Genomic DNA, 15,852 nt, shown 5'->3' on the forward strand with positions numbered 1-15,852 from the left:
GGTCTGGAGAGATCTCCTGCTATAACCCTGCTGGGTCCCACTGCCAGGGAGTAGCTCTGAATGTTAATTGAAGAGAAAAATGATTCCTGCCTCGTATCCTTTCCTGTCCAGCCTTAATCCCCACGGCTTTAAAGAGGGACCGGCCTCAGGAACCTCTGGTTCTTCGGACTGTCTGTATAAAGCTTTGAGGTTTCTGGCTGGTAAGCGTAATGGGTCATTCTCTCCTACTGGGAAGACACACCCAAATCCTCTGTCCATTGTTAATAATGGATCTGGGCCTCTCCAGTGTCCGGTCATTGGGTTCTTCCATCTTACCATAACAGGTTTAACTTCCTGGACCAACGCCTTTGAAAATGGCTTACTAGTTTTAAAAAAATGTATTTAATGTGAATAATGCCAGGCCTAATTGCTGATGGGGACTAACTGCCCCTTTTTGCTTTGGTAATTGAGATTTTAGATCTTGATGAAATCTCCCTAATAGCGTGTCCTTGGGGATTATAAGGGATTCCAGTAATATGGCTAAAAAATGACTCCAAGCACAGCTGGCTTGTTCTCCAGAACAAGCGGTAGCCCAGGCTGCATTGCAGGGGTGGCACCTGGATAAAAGGCATGCATGGTTTACAGCTATGGACAATCCTTTGGAGCTTTTCCTTTCCTTTCCTTTTTTTTTTTTTTAAAGATTTATTTTAGTTTTATTGGAAAGGCAGATATACAGAGAGGAGAGACAGAGAGGAAGATCTTCTGTCCAATGATTCACTCCCCAAGTGAGCTCAATGGCCGGTGCTATGCCAATCCGAAGCCAGGAGCCTCTTCTGGGTCTCCCACATGGGTGCAGAGTCCCAAAGCTTTGGGCCATCCTCGACTGCTTTCCCAGGCCACAGGCAGGGAGCTGGAAGGGAAGTGGGGCTGCCGGGATTAGAACCGGCGCCCATATGGGATCCCGGGCATACAAGGTGAGGACATTAACCACTGCGCCATCACGCTGGGCCCTGGAGCTTTTTAATTGGCACATTTGGAGACTGACTATGGAGGCCTCTCCAGCTAACATAGTGTGATCATGTGGCTCTTGGGCAGCTTGTAATGAATTAAGGACTCTTTGAGAGGCCAGCTGATCAGCCATAGAATTTGCTCGTGAAAAAAAGTTAGGGATGTTTTGGTGGCTCTTAAGATGTGGCATATAGAGGCTGCTTTTGATGGCTGCTTCTTTGCAATGGGACATGGACCACTGAGGTGCTTCAGGGAGGGGACACTCCCCACCGCAGTGTCCTGAGCTTTCCACACCTGACATGCCTGCTCTCTTACTGGCTCTCCTGTGAGACCAGAATGCCTTTGGGCCGATTCTGAGGCTGCTGAGTGCTACTCAGCACTGCCAGTCTGTGAATCTGCTGTAAGAGCTAATTCCCATGTTGGAGCACTTATATATTCCCTGACGTCGGAGTTGTCATTGAGCACTTACTTACATATCCATCTAGCTCATGGGGATATGGGGTCCCAAGGTCAGTTTTTTTTTTTTAAGGTTTATTTTATTTTTATTGGAAAGTCAGATATAGAGAGAAGAGGAGAGGCAAAGAGGAAGATCTTCCATCTGATGATTCATTCCCCAAGTGACCACAATGGCCAGTGCTATGCCGATCCAAAGCCAGGATCCAGGAAATTCTTCTGGGTCTCCCACCCAGGTGCAGGGTCCCAAAGCTTTGGGCTGTCATCCACTGCTTTCCCAGGCCACAAGCAGGGAGCTGGATGGGAAATGGGGCTGCCGGGATTAGAACCAGCGCCCACATGGGATCCCAGCACGTGCAAGGTGAGGACTTTAGCCACTAGGCCATGCCGTCGGCCCCCATGGTCAGTTTTGAAACTGTACCCTTAGCAAAAAGTCCATTTGAAATCATGCAGAACTATACAGCTGAACAGACTTTGTAGGTCCTGAGAAAACAGAAACAGACATGACTCTCCAAGAGTTTAATTATGCATTTATGCATTATTTTCAGAAAGGATTTAGCTGAGTAATCCACATTTATGAACATTTTCATCTACAAGCCAATTAAAATACACTACATAGCTTGCTACGTAAACATGTACATGCATACCAGGTGATGTACATTATAGAACAAAACAGCTTTTGTAACAGCCCTTTTGAAAAATCTCTTAGCTGTTTTAAAGTTACCAATTCTTTAGAATTATATCTTGCTCTTAGTAATCTGAATAAACCATACGTATAGTTTACTATTAAACTTTAGCTTGAATGGATACAATAGGTCTGCTGGAAACTAGAAAAGCATCTATGTTTAGAATTACCAAACATTAAACAAGCAGAGACATCTGTATTTCACATAGCACTGTGAGGCCACCTGTACCTTTCAGACCTAGGGGCCTAGCCATTATGACTGATGACACCACAGCCAGATGGTCACTTAGAGATTCAACAATAAGAGGGAGTGTACCAATAATCAATTTGTTCGTCTAGTAGGTGCCTTTGCTAGGTCTGTTATTTCTACTGGAAAAGCAGATATTAAGAGAGGAGGAGAGACAGAGAGGAAGATCTGCCATTTGATGGCTCACTCCCCAAGTGGCTGCAATGGCTGGAGCTGAGCTACTCTGAAGCCAGGAGCCGAGGCCACAGGCAGGGAGCTGCACCCTTATGGGATCCTGGCACATTCAAAGTGAGGACTTTAGCTACTTGGCTACCGTACTGGGTCCTTTACTGCCAAGCTATCATGCCAAATCCCTCCCCTGTAAATGTTCAGATATTCACCAGCACTCCTATGTATGCACACTTAATTCTAATGTCAGCATACATTAAGTATTCATGTTCAACACTTAAACAATGTCGTAATAGTTTCTTAAAGTATAGACAATTATATATAAAATTTACAAGAGGAGAGGAGGGGAGAGGAGAGGAAAGGAGAGGAGAGGAGAGGAGAGGAGGGGAGAGGAGAGGAGGGGAGAGGAGGGGAGAGGAGGGGAGAGGAGGGGAGAGGAGAGGAGGGGAGAGGAGGGGAGAGGAGGGGAGAGGAGACATGCTTAAGCCTTTAAGTACTTGGTCGCAGCTTTCCCTTTCCATTCTCTGATAGCCACACTTCCGTAGGACAGAATATTCTGGAAGCAATTCTCTTTTTCTAAATAAAAACAAACCAAATTTTAAAAAAGATTTATTTTTATTATTATTATTTTTTTTATTGGAAAGGCAGATATACAGAGAGGAGAGACAGAGAGGAAGATCTTCCATCCAATGACTCACTCCCCAAGTGAGCGCAATGGCCGGTGCTATGCCGATCTGAAGCCAGGAGCCTCTTCTGGGTCTCCCACACAGGTGCAGAGTACCAAAGCTTTGGGCCATCCTCGACTGCTTTCCCGGGCCACAGGCAGGGAGCTGTAAGGGAAGTGGGGCCACCGGGATAGAACCAGCGACCATATGGGATCCCGGGCGTACAAGGCGAGGACATTAACCACTGCGCCACCGCGCCGGGCCCAAAACATACCAAATTTTAAATACAATTGCTTTAAGCAATTTTCAATCATTTCTCCCAGTTCGTGGAAACACATTTTAACACAAGCCTGCCTCAAAACCAAAAAGTGGCAAGTTTTTCAAATTCCCTTCCTCTCACCTTGGCTGTTGTCTTAAAATGAAAATGTTCATAAATGTGGATTACTCAGCTAAATCCTTTCTGAAAATAATGCATAAATGCATAATTAAACTCTTGGAGAGTCATGTCTGTTTCTGTTTTCTCAGGACCTACAAAGTCTGTTCAGCTGTATAGTTCTGCATGATTTCAAATGGACTTTTTGCTAAGGGTACAGTTTCAAAACTGACCATGGGGGCCGACGGCATGGCCTAGTGGCTAAAGTCCTCACCTTGCACGTGCTGGGATCCCATGTGGGCGCTGGTTCTAATCCTGGCAGCCCCATTTCCCATCCAGCTCCCTGCTTGTGGCCTGGGAAAGCAGTGGATGACAGCCCAAAGCTTTGGGACTCTGCACCTGGGTGGGAGACCCAGAAGAATTTCCTGGATCCTGGCTTTGGATCGGCATAGCACTGGCCATTGTGGTCACTTGGGGAATGAATCATCAGATGGAAGATCTTCCTCTTTGCCTCTCCTCTTCTCTCTATATCTGACTTTCCAATAAATAAATAAATCTTAAAAAAAAAAAAAAGAGAGAGGGCCCGGTGCGTGGCGCAAGTGGTTAAGGTCCTCACCCTGCACGCACCGGGATTCCATATGGGCGCCGGTTCTAATCCCGGCGGCCCCACTTCCCATCCAGCTCCCTGCCTGTGGCCCAGGAAAGCAGTTGAGGACAGCCCAAAGCCTTGGGACCCTGCACCCGTGTGGGAGACCCAGAAGAGGCTCCTGGCTTCGGATCGGCATAGCACCAGCCGTTGCACTCACTTGGGGAGTGAATCATTGGACGGAAGATCTTCCTTTCTGTCTCTCCTCTCTGTATATCTGCCTTTCCAATAAAAAAATAATAATAATAAAATAAATAAATCTTTAAAAAAAAAAGAGAGAGAAGTTAGACCTCTCTAAAATTATTTATCAGAAGAGAAAGCGGGTTAGCCATGGTCCGTCCCATCTCGTCTGTCAGTCAGTCACACACACCCAATTCAAAACAAGAACAAAAACTAAACAATTCAAGACAAAGATAGAACTGGAGAAAGAGGGTTAAAAAGAAATTATAAATTTAGTTTCGTCCGGACAAAAGTAATAGAACACCAACAATAATGACTAAACAGACATACACAATCACCAAAACGTCAGAACAGACATAAAACTCTCAACCTTTTGTGACTTCCAACTTCTTCTTCTTCAACATACTTCAACCTGGAAATATTTTGTAAGCATGAGTTTCATCTCATGCTTTGGGTTAATTTAACAATGGATTTGGACCACTCCATATCAGATTACTTTTATATATAATTGTCAAATCAAGTTATAGAACAAGTTTCCATTTTTTTCTTCTTATAAATGTTAAATCGCTTATCTCTTACCCCGCCCCTCTCAGCTATGGGGTAGGGTATAGAGTGGAGCTAGAGAAATTGAGGCCCTGAGGGTGACTAGGTGTGGTTAAGTCCAGAGAGACTGGGAGAGCAGGTTAAGCTAAAGTTAAAAGCGGTTAAAACGGCTGTCTGCTACCCAGCCAGGAGAGAGATGGGCCGCCCTTGCAGCAAGGTTCTGGCTTGGATCATAAGAGGGGATAGGATTATCACTCAGTCTTATGTATGCCAATCCTGGGAGCAAACTTACAGCATAAAGGCTATCGGAGAAGAGATGAAAGGATTCCTCAACTCTTGAGAGGACTAGAACTACAAGAAACAGTTCCTTATACTGTGCTGATCCTTGATATAGCTCAAAACAGGTCTTATAGACACGATCAGACAGAAAAGCCTCTGCTGCGGCCCCTTCCTCCATCCTCCATGGTTTGTTGGTAAAAGGGCAGGATTTCCCAATCCAAGGGATTGAAGGAGGTGACCTGCTTATATGGCAGTCAATGGTTGACACCTAAGGGCTAGCTCTCTGACCTTCTCAATTAGATCTGCCAGCTGATGGGGCAAGTATGAACTCTGGGCGCCCCTCCATCAGACAAATGGACCCACTGGAGGGGACTACCCTCCTGGACAAGTGTCCCGACCTGCAGGACATGGCACTCAAACCCTGAGGGTGGACTGGGAATCTCGGGCTGCTGGCCCAAGAAACACACGGACACACGTACTTGGTGAAAGAGAGTGCCAATGCTCTTTATTTTACTCCTCACATGCATACCTTCTTCTCTAGGGGAGGTGGAGGAGGAGGAGAGGGGTTTCCTGGAACTAATCATCTATATTGAAACAGGAGAGGAACTAATTATTTGAACAGGAACAAGGGTGGAGGTTCTGTTCCGCTTGCTTTGCATGGGATGGACTGGCCACGATGTCCTGCTTGCTGTAGTCCTGCTTGTCCAAGGTGGGTTTTGCAATGCAGCAGGTTGTCAGGCAGGCCAGGTCTAAGGGCCGTGAGTCTGTGTCTCCTGACGGACAAGGGCAGCCGTAAGCGCGAAAGAACTTGAAAATGCCCACAGCTGTAGCTCTTTCCTGAGGCAACAGCGAGCAGGTTGAGCCGTGCTCAGGGCCTTTTGAGTCTCCTGTAAGGCTTGTAGCAGAAGGGTGTTTAGGGAAACTCAGTCTCCTAGCATTTTTTTTAAATGTAAAATTTAACTTTTATTTTGACAATCTTTACATAGTTAATTAGGGTAAGAAGGTTCAAGGGCTACAGGAAAGTGGATAATACTAGTATGTTTTCCATATTGTTACCTTCATGCTTAAAGGAGGGTATTAAGGGAGAAGGCCCAACCAATTTCCCACCCTCCCCAGGTCCCAGATGTAGGGCATGCTCTGAGGTTCTTGCTCAAATGGTTTTAATATTGCAACAGTTATGAATCGCTGTCAATCTTGCCACTCCGAGCACTATGAGGTCTTTGAAAAATCCACTGATTGACATAGTCCATAATAGCTGAGATGGTTGGTTGACCTGTTCTGTCTTCTCTCTTTTCTTCGTTAGGGTTCTGAGTCCAGCATTTAGATTAGGAAGATCTCCAAAGAAACTTCTTGTATGTGCTAACAAGTACAGGGCCTGGCACCATCCATCGCCCCAATCAGCTGGTGGTTGCAATTGCTGGGTTGGTTCTGTTTTCACTCCCGACTTCCACTGGAACCAATGGATGTTACAGTCCAGCCTGGTTCTGCCCCGCACATACTCGGCCCTCGCATAAACCAGTGGGAACTGCAGCCTAGTTGGAGCGACCCACAATAACCCCCACCAGGCCCGCCACCTACCCTGGTTTGCCAGTAAGTGTAGCAGTAATCCAGTCTATCCCACACCCCATTCCACCCCAGCCGCTATCTTAGTTTTATGTCCTCCCATGGAAGTGGTAGCCCAAGAGGGATAAGCCCACTATTTCCCTCCCAGGCCTCTCCCACTCCCAGATTCCAGCTGATGCTATGGCTAAGCCCAAACAACCCTTGCCCACTTTAATTTTGTTTGCACCAGTAGGAATCATCAGCCCAGCCCGGCTTTTCCCTGATCTAGTCCACATGAGGCGCACAGGTGTGGTAGCTCTGTCTAGTCTGGTCTGCCCCCATCCCAGCCCATGCTCTCCTGCGGAAGTAGCTGTCCTGCAAAGGAACCCTCCCTTATTCCCCTGCCGGCTCTGCCCACTTCCTTTCTTGTTCTCAGGCTGGTTGGACGCTGCGGTCCCTTCCGGTACAGGCAACCTCACCTTGGCATTCCTTATTGTGCACTAGTCTTCGTTGTGACCAAACCTGGGTTGACCCACACTGGTGCCTGGATTTGCCAGTGGATGACGTGGACAGATTCAGCCTGGTCTTGCCCCCATGTCTGCCAATTGTATGCCAGTGTGTAGCTTTCCATGGCCTTTTCTGGGCTGTTTCCTATCATGTTTCTTGCGCTTACCTGCCGGGTCTGTGTCCTGCCAGAGGAGTTGCCCAGGCTCCTCCATCAGAACCTCTCCCAATGCCAGGTTTCACGCTTACCAGTGGGTCCATGAGCCAACCCTACTCAGTCCACCTCCTGTCATAGCAGGAACTGTGGCTTTTCCTGACTGGCCTTCAACCCAATCTGGTTCTTGCTGTTGGATGTTCCAGCCCAGCCATGGTTTGTCCATACCTACACATGGCTCACACATGGCTCAGTAGGGGTTTGAGACCTTGCCTAGTCCATCCCACTTCTGCCCTGGTCCTCCAGGACACCAGGGAGTGTTGGGGTCCGGCCCGGTTCGGTGCATCCAATCCCAGTCCACACTTGTGCCAAGGGAGACTACAACTGTTTCCAGATCAGAACGCAGCCCCCCTTCCAGGCCACGCGCCTCTTGGTGGGAACCTCAACCCAGCTAGGGTTGTCCCCTTTGCTCCCCAACCGGGTCTGTTCCCAGCCATAGATCACTTGCCTGCTAGTGAATGCTCTGACTCAGCTTGGCACAGCCCCTCCCCTGTCCCGACCTCTGCCTTAGACACTGTGGCTTCGTGTCCCTGGCTCCCACAGACCAGTAGGTACAAGAGCCTAGCTCGGCATGACCTCTGCTCCCTCCTGGTTTCTAGTTTTACTTGTGGGCTAAGATTTGCTCAGTCGTGCCTAATCTACTCTGTTCTATTACCAGTTGACACATTAGCCAGCTGTTGGAGCTACTTTTGCAGGACAAGCCCCAAGCCATAGCTTCTGTATGGACTGGTATTTGGTGCTCAGCATTATTAGTGATTACAAGTTTTACAAAGGAAGAGTTACTGCCTGTTTCAGGTCCAAGAAGCACAATGGATTCAACCTGAAGCTAATTAAGCAGCGACTCAAAGAACCAAATTGCCAGAGCGCCTTGACCGGGCAGCCAGCAGGCAGAGCCTGGCACCAAATGGCGCCCGGGAACGGCTCACCATGTGCACATGGCGGCTGTCTGGGATCCAGGCATAAGACGCCCTGTCCTGAGACCCACCAGCTGCAGGGAGGCTGCTGGAGGTTTAAATTCCCAGGCCCAAGGTCGCGCCCCTCCCAAATCCCATTCACCGCCCCATGAAGGCGGCGGGTGGGTCCCGGACCTGCCCAGTTCTGGAGACCTCCCCCCTCGGTCTACTCACCTCGAAGGAAGCAGCCCCCGGAGCCCAGGAGGCCCGGGAACAGTTCACCATGTGCCCATGGCAGCCGTCCGGGATCCAGGCATGAGATGCCCCGTCCTGAGACCCTCCCTCTCCTAGCATTTTGTGTTTTCAAATAATGGAAGTAATTGCCCCATAGACACGGGTAGTCCAGGGTGTAGCCGATTGAGCTTTCCAAGCAGCTTTTGAAATTCTACTAGTGAATATTGTTCCTTAACGTTTAGCTGGGGCTACAAGGGGGAGACCTTTTCAAAGCACAACTCTATTCCTAAAATCTTAAAAAAGGAGGGGATCATTTGTACCTTCTAGGAGTCATTCATGTTCGCTCTCTCTAAAAGCCCTTTCCCTTTGCCTGGACTACTTGTGATTCCTGGCTTGTACAGGCGCTCAAGGTAATATTATCCAATCTGCTGGGGTACAGGGCTGGTTGGCCAGACCCTGAAGACTAGTCTCAGCCCAGGGCGAGTTAAGCTCATTTCTGCCCTGGCTTTCTAAGTCTCCCCCCTCCCAGGGATATCACGCCGCTGGGCGGTTCCCTCCACGGTTAATACTAATGGGAAAGGCCTGAACTGGCTGGCTGGTGGAGCCCCACCAGCAGGCTCGCACCTGAGGCTGTGCTCTGACTACCCTTGAACTGGGGGTGGTTCCCCACCCTCTGAGCTTGCCAGAGGCTCTTGTCAGGGTGGCTGAGGTGGGCCAGGGCCAGTGTTCTGGGCATCAGTTTTGCTCTTCAGTTCCCAAGTATTGCAGGCAAATAAATTAGCTGATGTTACCAATCTGACCACGGTCCCTCAGACCCTGTCTGCCTGAGCAGCTGAGATTTCCTACCCTCGGGATTTCAGCATGTAGTTTAGCGCCTTTAGTCGTCAGTTTCCCCACCGTTATTGCCCATGGCTGAAGAAAGACAAAAAGGATAGGACAGAAGCCAGTGGGGCACCTAACAGCTCCCTTCCTTTACAACCCCTCAGGGGATCCCACCGTAGCTATGCCGTGGCCAAGGGGGGTCCCCACATTCATGTAGAGCTGTGGGGTGCTAAGGTCACTTCACCTCGCCTTTTCTTTGAGGATCGCCTGAAGAGACACCACTTCTCCGGCAATGTGCTTCTCTTGGAAGCACTGCGCTGGAGCTGTTCACCAGCCGTTCCTCGCTTCTCTTTCAGAGCCGCGCAGTGAGGGGCCAGAAGGTCCAGCCTTCAAGCCCCATTTGGGCGCCAGTTCTGTGGGGTCTCCCCCAGAGATTCCTCTAGTACTCCATTGCCGGAGTGGGTGAATCTGCTGCCCACCATCCAGTCTCCTGGTGCGGGTAAGACTGACAGATGGGAAGGGCTTCTATCCAGCAGTTCTGGTTTATTTGGAAAGTACAGATTCTTATATAGGGTAAGGGATAGCCTGAGGCCAGGAATTTCAGGAGGGGAGAAACTAGGAGCCAATTACCAGGAGCATGACTGTGGAAGCCACCTCCCATAGGCCAGGAGGAGGTGCGTGAAATGGCCCCGACCAGTCTTTCTTTTTTTTTTTAAAGATTTATTTTATTTTTTATTACAAAGTCAGATGTACAGAGAGGAGGAGAGACAGAGAGGAAGATCTTCTGTCTGATGATTCACCCCCCAAGTGAGCACAACAACCGGTGCTGCACTGATCCGGAGCTGGGAACTATTGGGGTCCCTCGTCCCGCGAGCAAGACTCCAACACGGTATAGACTCTTTATAAAGTTTATTACATAAGACTTCAAGCGTAGCGGCAAAGCAAAAGCAGTTATAACATAGCGCTTGGCTTGCACATAAGGGAATCTCTCGTTCTATTATTACCCACAGTTTTTATGCATAACACAAACCAATCTGTATACAGCCCCTCACATCATGCGGTGAGCACACCAATCATGACTCTGATCACATGCGCATCACGCAGTTTCCATGCGTGCTCGGCCCAATCCTCAGTAACTTCCCGAAACCTGTTTACCATCTCTGCCCCATGAAGCAATGATCATAAGCGCCATCTTTGAGGCGCAGCTCTGCTCTCCACAGCTCCCCCTTTTTGTTTTACTAAAATAAAGGACTGTGCCTGTCTTAGGTGTTCCGAATCCAGACTCTGCTTACCCGTCATGGGCTAACCATGTGGCTAAAGGCGTGGCGCCTGTCTTAGGTTGGTAAAGCTGTATTGGATACTTACCCATCTCTGGCTACCGGTCCAGCATATTAAGCCAGGTACCCAAGGAGTCATGCCTGTGGAGAGGAAACACAGCTTGAGCCATAATTTTTTGTTGCTGAAGTTGCTTTCATGAGGCGCAATAGAGACAGCAATTACAAATGAGTAACAACACTAACACACCAATTATATAACTCAGTGGAATAAACAATGTAGAAAAATAATGGGTAGCTGATAGACTAGAAAAGAGGAATCCCACCATCTGCTATTAGAATCCTGTTCCACAGCAGTCTGCACTTGCAGTAGCTTACCACTAGCTACAGTCGTAGCTACTCAATATTCTTCTATCTCTCATTATGTTTCAGATGGGCTTTTAATTCTTCACAATTACGGAGAATTGAGAAATGGGTAAAGAAACCGTAATTTGGGGAATAGGTAACATACGAGGTACCCAAGACAATTGAACATCATCCATTAGATCAGGTAACAAAAAGAACACCTTATCAAACCAAAAAAGAACCTCAAGATGTTCTATGCATCCAACAAATGGAGAGGGCAACTCCATACAAATCAAATCATCAGGTCTAGCATATGCCAAGCAAATATGCTGAGAATGGATCTCATACAACACTGAATAATTAGCAACTGGAAACACAGTAAAATGATATACGTTGATAGCATGTGTAAGCAAGCAAGGTTCCACAGCACGAACAAAACTATTACATACTGGACCTCTATCAGTAGGGACACAATCTTGTAATTGATAAGTGACATTATGCTCATCAATATGGGTTCCATCAATTTGAGGCCTCAGAAAATTAGAATCAACCAATACAGGTAAAACATGAAAGGAACACAGCACTTTGGTTGTTTGGGGAACATAATACACTACCACACCATAACACCAAGTTGGGGTGCACTTAGCAGGAGAGTGTACTTTAGAAATCCAAGCATCTTCAGATATTTGTAACATAGTACGCAACATGTCCGCATAGCATTGCATCAGCAACCACTGGGCGTTTTCCTTTTGTATCAGCGCATAGATGTTTTGCATAGAGCACGTGGTCCAACTAAAAAATTTAGAAATGTTCTGAATGTTCATGCTTAGTCGAACAGCAGTATCATTGAAGACTTGCAATAGATGCTTCTTGTACCTAAGAATTTGTTGATGAGGGATTACAGTGGAGGGTAACCACTGAGCATCGATACTGATAGCCTCCCCCACGTCATGTCCAACTCGCTTGATTTTATGTTTCAAAGTCCCCAAATCTATAGAGTTGACAATTCCAACTCCTGTTCCAGCTCCTCCTAACAAAGTATCATACCATGCTCACTTACATCAAAGACAAGGGCGCAAATTTGGAAAAGACATATTAACACGGATAACACTTTTAGGAGCAACGTGACTCTGATAGAGTCATAGAGTCAATAGAGACATTAGTACAAGTGCGGGGAATTCGTACAATTTGAGTATCATTGGAATATCTAGTCTTATGTGATCCTATACTAACCCAAATATGATCAGCCCAATGGATTCGTCCAGAAATAGGAGTGCCATTAGTACATAATATAAATTGAGAAGAAGAAACATTAAAACTTAACTCAGACTGATTACAGCTTAAAGCTGCATTCCACACACTTTGCACAAAATGATATTGTGTTGAAAGATTCACGTGACAACAATTAATATTGACTCTGGGATGGAAAGAGAACAGGACATCAGTAGGACTAAAAAGCACTGTCCAATAATTCCTCCTCCCCCTCGCCTGCCACAGAGTAATGCTGCTGGCAGAAGCATTGATGTGGAGAAAGTAACAGATTCGATTTGCGGCACAAGTGAAGCTGTCCTGGGTTTGACTGTGGGTGGAGTTCACCCATCCCCATCTCCAGACAACATGCTTAGCTGTAATAGACTTAGTCATTGAGAACCCGGGGGTCCAAGCCTCCATCATCTGAAGAAGTATCGGCCCAGTCAGCATCCACCACATCCAAAGGTTCATCTTGCTCTGGCTTTTTTATGATCCGCATCAAACGTTTCGGCACCCACACTGGTCCATCCGAATCCTGTGGAAAAACACAAACTGCACCTTGCATCCATCATAAGATAGGATGCGGGCCCTTCCATTGCTTTGTTAGTACATCCTTCCACATTATCCAGTCTTTGCAAGAGCCTGGGCCTGTCGCATGACGTTCAGCAGCAGAGCGACCATCCAAATCCAAAATTAAGAAATTAAAAATATAAGTCACTAAAGCCAGTTGATGCTTAGGACTAGAGGGATATAGGGAGGCCCCTATTCCCCCTTTTTGTTTTATTAATAAAGTTTTAAGGACCGAATGGGCACGCTCTACCACAGCTTGACCAGTAGGATTGTAAGGTATACCGGTGGAATGCTTTATGCTGAATTCAGAACAAAAAGTGGCAAAAGCTTTGGCTGCATATGCAGGCCCATTATCTGTTTTGTAACATTGAGGAACACCCCAAGCAGCAAATGCTTGTAGGCAATGGGAAATAACATCCCAAACCTTTTCCCCAGTATGAGCAGAGGCAAAAAGAAGTCCAGAACAAGTATCAAGGGACACATGAACAAAGGAAAGACGCCCAAAACTAGGAACATGAGTCACATCCATCTGCCAAATATGATTGGGCAGGAGACCACGAGGGTTAACTCCTACAGAAGGTTGAGAGAGAAATGGAACACAAGCTTGGCACTGCCTAACAATATCACGAGCAGCTGTCCGAGAAATGAAGTGCTTGGTTAATGTCTGAGCGTTAACATGCCAACATTGATGAAAACACTTTGCCTCATCTTCCACTGAGAAGGCCAAAAGAAATCTAGAAGCAGAATCTGCAATGGCATTCCCTTTAGTTAAGGGTCCGGGCAAATTGGAGTGTGCCCTAATAAAGCCCACATATAGGGGATTGCTCCTGGTCATCAGTAGATATCTCACTTGAGATAAAGCTGTATGCACCGTAGAATGAGGCACAATATATTCCACCATCTCTAGCGCCTGACAGCATTTACTACATAATGACTATCTGAGAGAATATTCAATGGTTCAGGCACCAATTTTAAAGCCAAAGCAACAGCAGCTAATTCCGTGGCCTGAAGAGAAGATGTAGCAATTGCAACAGGAAAAATCTGATTTTCAGTCATTACTGCTCCTGTACCACCACTGGCTCCGTCCGTAAAGGCGAGCCTAGCTCCATGGATGGGCCGCTCTTTGACTATTTTAGGAAAACATAAGGGGACCTCCTTACAAAATTGCAGCCATGGATGGGAAGGAAAATGGGTATCAAACTGCAAAGGAAAACAAGATATAGAACAGCCCAGACATCTATGGTTTGGCACAAATTTGTAATCATCTCCCGAGAATAAAGAATGATACACAGACTAGGATAAATGCCAAAATTTTCACGAGCCTGTTCTACTGCCTTGAGAATTACCTGGCCCATTAATTCTGGGAAATTAGCTAACACTTTAGAGGGCTGCATAGGCAAATATATCCAGACCAAAGGCCCACCCTGCCACAACAATGCAGCAGGAATACTCTCAGGCAACACCAAGACAGACAAGGTTGGGTAGGATCGCAACGTTCAACCTGAGCTTCTTGAGGTTTACACTGGACCAACTCAAGGGCTTTACGGCCTTCCGGAGTAAGTTCTCGGGGGGAATCTAATGCCGAATCTCCATGCAAGACAGAAAAAAGAGGCTCTAAATCCTTAGTAGTGATACGGAGATAAGGCCAAATCCAATTAATGTGTCCCAATAATTGCTGAAAATCATTAAGGGTTTTCAATCCATCCATCCTGATCTTAACCTATAGAGGGGCAACTTGACGAGCCATCATCTGTAAACCTAGATATCTAACAGTGTAGCCTTCTTGAATCTTTTCAGGGGCAATATGCAGCCACCAAAGTGGCAACTCTTGTTTCAGGCACACCAAAGCAGCTTGTACTTCCACCATGTGTTTACCTGCTAAAAGAATATCATCCATATAATGATATATGCAGAGTTGTGGAAACTGTTTTCTCACTGGAATCAATGCCCGTGCCACATATAATTGACACATAGTAGGGCTATTCATCATACCTTGCGGGAGCACTTCCCACTGAAATCTCTGGTCTGGACCTTGATGATTAATAGAAGGCAAAGTAAAAGCGAAGCGTTCCGAGTCTTAGGGATGTAAGGGTATGGAAAAGAAGCAATCCTTTATATCAATCACAATGAGATACCATTCTCTAGACACTGCGGTGGCCAATGGCACACCAGGTTGTACTGGACCCAGAGGTTGCATAGTGGCGTTGATGGCACGGAGGTCATGTAAAAGTCGCCACTTCCCTGACTTCTTTTTAATGACAAAAATAGGTGTATTCCATGGAGATGTTGAAGGCACTATATGTCCTAAGGATAGCTGTTCTGTAACTAATTCCTGGGCGGCCTGTAATTTTTCAGAGGTTAGGGGCCACTGTGACACCCATACGGGTTCATCTGATACCCGGGTAATTTTCAATGGCTGTTGTCTTGCAGTGGCCCCAACTAAAAACCCAGTCCTGCTTTTCCTGGACATTGCTCAACTGAAATCAGTTCTATTCTACCCTGTTCCTCTTTGCTTAGGCCCTTTCCTGAATATCCCATGTTTTCCATAATATTCCATGCTTGTCGGCTTCCCGTTTGGTAGGACTCATTACTTAAGCGAAGCTCCATAACACTCAAAACTTCACAGCTCCAAAGAGTCATGGGAATGGCACAAACATAAGGCTGAAAAGATCCTTTGTAACCTTCACGGTCCTCCCAGGAGATAACAGAGGCACTTTGTTGTGGCTGGTTGGCTACTCCAAGGCCTCGCAGGGTCTGGTTAGACTGCTTTAGAGGCCATTCTTTTGGCCAGTCGGATTGTCTGATAATACTGACATCTGCTCCAGTGTCCAAGAGACCTTCAAATGGGGTACCTTGTAACATGAATGTAGCCACAGGTCGGTCCTGTAAGGAGACAGACAGGTTAACTAGGGCATCTCCAGAGGACCCAAAACCTTTATCCCCACCAGGCCTCATGACAACTAGGAAGGACCAGCAA

Source organism: Ochotona curzoniae, unplaced genomic scaffold (assembly GCF_017591425.1).
Source record: "Ochotona curzoniae isolate NIBS_2020 unplaced genomic scaffold, NIBS_Ocur_1.0 scaffold_4937, whole genome shotgun sequence".
In the NCBI taxonomy this organism is placed as follows: domain Eukaryota; kingdom Metazoa; phylum Chordata; class Mammalia; order Lagomorpha; family Ochotonidae; genus Ochotona; species Ochotona curzoniae.